This window comes from Macrobrachium nipponense, chromosome 6 (assembly GCF_015104395.2).
Source record: "Macrobrachium nipponense isolate FS-2020 chromosome 6, ASM1510439v2, whole genome shotgun sequence".
Taxonomy (NCBI): Eukaryota; Metazoa; Arthropoda; class Malacostraca; order Decapoda; family Palaemonidae; genus Macrobrachium; species Macrobrachium nipponense.
The window spans coordinates 44,723,336-44,730,027 of NC_061108.1; positions in this window are offsets into that span (position 1 = coordinate 44,723,336).

The following is a 6,692-nucleotide window of genomic DNA, read 5'->3' on the forward strand; positions in this document are numbered from 1 at the left end:
TACTCTCCTCATTTGCCCGTAGTTAAAGGAGTAGGAAGAAAGTAGTAAAGAAAAAAGACCAGTCATCCCATTCATTCTACTTTCATACCTTCATCTCAAGACTAGACGCAAACTGACCCGCCAGGGGCACTGGATGAACTATATCACTTGTTGGGCCGCCACCACTGGACCCAAGGAAAAGGTGTCCAAGGATCTATGGGCAAACATCTTTCAAATAAAATGAGGTGAAAGTGTTTGGCGCTTCCACACGCCAGCTTTCAGAATTTTATCCACAGACATGTTCTTTCTAAATGCTTAGGAAGACTCACACCCCTGATGTCATGAGCTCTAGCTCCCACCTGGCTATCTGACCCCCTGTCTTCTGCAGTATAAGCATTTCTGATTGTCTCCCTTAGCCAAAATGGATATTGTATTCTTGGATAGTTCCCTTTTTGTTTCCGTCCTGTACTTTACCGAACAACCTCTGGCATCCCCTGGGGCCACCCGGCTTGAGGTGCCGTTGTTTCTCATTAAGTACTCCCTTAGTGCCCTGACGGGGTGCACAGGAGCCATTTTCACCTTTGTCCGTTGTCTACAAAGTCTGCCAAGGAAGGTATGGTAAAGGAGTCGAATCTGCCGTCTACTCATTGTTGGATTTTGGGTCTTTGCCACGAATTCTGGGACAAACTCACACACCATTGATCTCCAACCTCTCGAGTGCTTTTATGAGATATGAGAGGGCCATGTAGCTCCCCCACCCTTTTGGTTGAAGCCAGGGCCAATAAGAAGACTGTCTTCAGGGTCAGGCTCCTATCCGTGGACTGCCTTAGTGGTTCGTAAGGGGGTTTTGTCAGACTACTCAGTACCTTGGTCAGATCCCAATCTGGGGTTTTTAGCTCCTTTGGTGGGCATGACTGTTTCAAAGCTCCTCATCAGCATGGCCAACTCCCATGAAGACGATATGTCCACTCCTTTCATTCGTAAGACTGAGGCTAGAGCAGCCCTGTACCCCTTCACTGCAGATACAGACATATGTTTTTCTGTTCTGAGATATATCAGAAAGTCCGCTAACTGCTGAATAGTGGTACCGAGTGGAGACACGTTCCCCCTACGACACCAATCACAGTATGCTGACCACTTCCCTTGGTATACTGTCGCAGATGATTTTCTGATATTGTACCTGCCAATCTGAGTTGCTCTGCGTTTCTGCGGAAAAACCCCTCGCTCTCAGGAGGACGATACTTGACAGTTCGTCCACCGTCCGGAAGCGATAGGGACTTCACCTACTAGGTGGTACCTCTCCACGTGGCTGACACAGAAGGTTGCTCCATGGAGGTAACTCTCTTGGCACATCTACTAGGAGTTCCAGTAGGTCTGGAAACCACTTCTGCTTTCGGCCATAACGGGGCTACCAGGGTCATCTTGAGGTTCTGACCGCATTACCCCTGTTCAGAACCTGACGGATTAGCAAAATGGAGAAATGCGTACACGTCCAGATTGTCCCAGGGGTGTTGTAGCGCATCTTCTGCTGCTGCCTCTGCGTCCGGGACTACTGAAACAATACACTTCCAACTTTTTGTTGTACCTGGTGCGAATAGGTCTATGATCGGTCCTTCCCACAACATGAGCATCCTGTCCACTACTGTTGGTGTAGGGACCACTCCGTTCCCAGATCAGCTGAATCCCTGGCTGCGGGCTCACTTGCCGGCCACTATGTTTCTTTTTCCCGGAATATACCCCCTGGCCTTGAAAAATGTCTACCAGGTTCTCTATAGCCCACTGGTGAAGTTGAACTGTCATCACATGTAACTGCGAGAAACTAGGCCTCCTTGCTTGTTTATATAAGCTACTACTGTGGTGTTGTCTGACATCAATACCACCGAGTGTCCCTTTACTCTCTCCCTGAATTCTTGTAGAGCAAGGAAAGCTGCTTCAACTCCAGCACGTTATATGGAGTTCTCTCGTCCTTGCAACTCCAATTTTGCTGACACCATCAACTCCTCCATATGGCTCCCCAGCCTTCTAGTGATGCATCCGAGAACAGCAAGAGGTCTGGGGAGGATTGTTGAAGGGGGACACCCACCCCTGTCAGATTGTCGTCGTCCACCCACCACAGCAAGTCTTTCCTCACTTCTGCCGACAAGGAATTTGCTCGTACGGGTGATATACTATGTTGGTTGACCAAAACTCCTTCATCCTCCATTGTAGGGAGGGACCGAAGGTGTAGCCTTCCTTGTGGTACTAGCTTCTCCAGGGAGGTTTGGTTAGGATTTCCAGCACCACCTGCCACTGTCTTGCTGGCTGTGTCTGCCTTTCCCAGAAAGGCATCACCACTTGTTTGCATTTCTGTACTCTTTGGTCTGTCGGGAATACTTTGGCTTGTGTTTGTGTCTATCACCATTCCCAGATATTCAAACGTTGACTTGGATCCAGCTGCGACTTCTGCTGATTCACCACAATACCTAGGCTGTGACAAAGCTGCAGGAGGGTCGCCCTGTCCCTGAGTAATTTCTCCCTGGACTTTGCTATCACCAGCCAATCGTCCAGATATCTTATCAGCCTGATCCCCTGAGCGTGCGCCCATGCCGACACGAGGGTGAACACTCTTGTAAAAACTTGAGGAGACGTTGTCAATCCGAAGCACAGGACCTTGAACTCGAAAGCTTTCCTGCAAGACTGAAGCGGAGAAATTTCCTTGAAGACTGATGGACTGGTATCTGAAAGTATGCGTCCTTTAGATCGACTGTCAGCAAAATAAAGTCTCCGATTCTGACTGCTTGTAGAACCGTTTTCGGAGTTTCCATCTTGAAACTGGTTTTCCTTATAAACAGATTCAGCGTTGACAGGTCTATTACTGTCCTCCACTCCCCGTTGGATTTGGGTACCAGGAAAATCCTGCTGTAGAAGCCTTTTGTCGGACTGCATACTTGTTGCACAGCTCCTTTTTCCATCATCTTCTTCACTTCGTCCTGCAGATAGTGGCCTTCTGAGATCTGTGGGCATAAGTGACGTGGGGTAATGGTTGATCTGTCAGGGGCGGGGTTACCTCGAACGGAATCAAATACCCGATCTGAGAACATCCACACCCACTGCTCTGCCCTAGTTCCTGCCACACCTTCCAGTGATTTGCCAGGCAACCCCCCACTGGTGTGGCCGAGTGATGGGAGGCGCCCATCCTATCTTCTTGAGCCTCTCCCCCTCTTCCCCTATTGCCCCTTCCTCTTGTTGTTTCTATTGTGAAACAAGGGCCGATGAGTTATCCCCTCTTTGGGGAAGAGGGTCTTGTGACTCTATTAGGGATGCTATGTCTCATTCTGGTTCTTTCGAGATTTCGAGAACATCTGCTGTTGTCTTCCCTCCAAAGGAATAGTTTGACTGTTAGAGGTTTTCCTAACTGCCTGTTGCACCAACCTATCGTTAGTGTCCATCCTTCTTCTATCTATCGCTTCTTCCAGTATGACCTCTGGCAACAGTAGTTGCGATTCCAAAGATATCCCCATTCCTCATTGCTAACAGGGAATCCAAATCCACATTGCGGCTTAGTCTAGCCAATGCTGCATCTCTCCTCATTAGCAGGATATTTGCCCAAACATGGCACTTACGTTTGTCAGGTACGCAATCGCCTTGGACCCTGACTGTAGTAATCTAATGAACAATGGTTCATCTACTACTTTCCTTGTTGCTTCCGAGGATGCAATTTTCGCCACTGCTGTTTTGACCAAAGGTCTAACCAGGACGCAGCCTGAAAGACAGAAGAAGCTGTTGCTTCTAACGTGGCAGCCTCTTGTACGTCATCGAAGGGCACTCCATTTTAACCTGATCCAAGGTTAATCCAGGCCTTAACCTTACAAACATTAGGGTTCATTTGTCTAGACAGCAAAGGGACCTTCGGTGTCGTATAATATTTCCTTTGCTTTATCATTGGAGGGGGAATAAATTTAAATGATCTATTAGATCTTAAGGAATTATCCCTCCCTGCAATCTTTGCGTTTACGTGTTGCAAGACCGATTCCGCATGACTCGAGCAAGGCAATTCATACGACACCTTGGTATCCCTCTTTAGTCCAAACGCCATGTCAATTCCAGGAGGAAGCATACTGGCGGTGTTTCTGTCTTCTCCGAAAGGCTATTGAATTGACGAATCAAATCAATAACCTCTGCATACGAGGCCAGAAACTCTTGGTTTTCTCCTTCCTCCGGCTCTAGTGTAACCACTCTCCGTCACGAGAGATGTTGTCTCGCCTCTATTTCTTTCTGACAGACGGCCCGGAATTCCACGGCCGCCTGCCCCTACGGCCGCGGCCTCTTTGATCTTTGCTGGCCGCTGTTGGCTCGATCCCAGATAGTCAAGCAGGGGAACAGGGGAACCGGAACGTCTCACTCTTTCTCTGCTCACGGATCTAGAGCGAGAATCTCGTCTAGATCTCCAAGATGAAGGCTCCCTTAAGACAGAGGTAAGTTCGTCTTTATTAGCATTGGCATCGTTTTCGAGCGTCGGCGAGCCAGGCCTCGGCCTTCTATCCAGACGGACACTGCCATTCACGAACGTATCCGCCGAGGTTGCCAACTCTCTATTTTTTGTACTTTAATAGGAGCCTTATCGTCCTTCGTACGTATTTTGAACGGCCTTACGGGCGAAAACTGGGATCTGCATTCCATCCTCTGCTGCACCTTTCGCCGCCAACGTCGATTTTACCCGAGGGTTATTCGCAGTTTTTGCGATCCGAACTGGCAACTCCGCCTCGGCCGCTAGCTCGCCGGCCGTCACCTCTCTCGCTTGTTCGGACTCTTGCGAACGGCTTCGTCTCTGGCAACCTTGTGCTTAATAGCCACTGATTTTCCGACCTTCTTGCTGACTTGGAAATGACAGTCTTCGTCCGAAGGAGAGGAAGAATTGATTCTTCTCCTCTTGGCCCGAGGATCCGCTAGGAACTCCCGAATCCTCCTCCAACGCTTGACTGGCGCTCGCCGTGACGTATCGGACTTAGCGATGACGCGAACTAGAGGAAGAAGACGAAGAAGGCGAACCACACTTTTTCTTTTTGTCTCTCTTATTCATTCTCTCCTCTATATCCTGTAACTTCTGCATTACAGTTTGCATTGACGGATCAGAAGGCGTATTAGCGTCTGGGTGCAGAAACGAAAAAGGCGAGAATCGGTCTGTGACGTCATCACGCCTGCCATCTCAGAGTGTGACGTATGTTGTGACGTCATCGCTCGCGTAGGGAGAGACTGAGAGGTTTCCTGCTGGTAACCGCACGTTTGCTGCCAAATTACCTCCCACGTTCTGCATCGCTGTAAATATGAGTGGGTAGGGAAGCAGCGGCATTTAATTAATTCCCATAAATTGCAAGCCACGGGGGATGAGGAACATTCAGCGCTGCCGGCCCCTGCTGGAACCGTGACGTCATATAATGCGCAAGCAGACCATCCAAGGTTGGTACGCCTGGTAGGCCTAGCGCTGACCAGTACCATCTAACCTATGCGCTTGCGTAGCAGGAGCCTGGAACAAAGATGGCGGATCTCCCCCTCTACTTGCTGGGAACAAAGGAGAGTGCAAATTATTCATAAAATTACCCAAGGCCCCTCCTGACGTTTCCGATACAGAACCGCTAGGAGAAACCGAAGGGGTATGAGACAATTCAAAAGCAGGTGGAGAAACATATGGAGCAGCCTGGTTATTGGACCGATACAAAAGAAGCCGGTAAGGTTTGGTCATCCAAAGATGGCGTCAACCCCTTTCGTTTTTTGTATTGGCTTTTCCCATAGAACTTCTTCCACTGTTCCACCGACCAACCGCGACAAACAGAAACAACGGATTAGTAACCGTACATACGTTTTCCCTGCACCTACTACACGTTGGATGAGGATCCGTCGACACCGAGGTTAGGAACCTAGAACAAGGGAAGCCACTGACTCCTGGGATTTCCTTTGTGTCCTCTTCGAAGCGGTAGACGATCCCGATGTTGAGGCAAAATTCTCCATCATACCACGTATACACTCTTACCACACACTGATCACACTTGGAGAAGAAAAGAATGAAAAATAAAAAATGAAATGGATAAAGAACGGGCAAACTGAAAAAACCGGCTTTAAATGAGATAGACAGTAACACGTCTAATCTTAAAGGCGGTAGGAAAATAACTGGTGGGTCACAGGTAGCCGTGGGCATTCTGGGTATACATGCCCCGTGACCTGGTATAGATGCCATTAGTCCCTGGATCTCACAATGTAATTTTAATTCTACCGGTTTTCCAGCTTGGCGCTAGTAAATCCTAATGTTAAGACCGAAGGTTTGTTTCGTGTATGAACAAATACATTTTATAAATGTCTATATTCATGACTAGTTCAGGTACTGTTATTAATATATAGTCATAAGTGTACATCATGGGGCACAATGTACATACGATACCTTTCATAAAGCTTTTCCCACATTAGTTTGGAACTTTGAAACATTGTCAGCCACATATTTTGCTCCTAATAAAATCCACTCAGATCCAAATTACAAAAATTATAGACCTTAACTTTGCACTTCATGAAACAATGCTATGAATAAAAAATTCATGTCTCAACTACAAGATGAAATTATTTCATGACAAAAAAATAAGTTTTTATAACTACTTCTGACTAATATACTCACAGTATAAGTAAGTACTGGGAAAGTATTTCTAAAAAAAAGATACATTAAAAAAATTAGCATGGAAAATAGCATA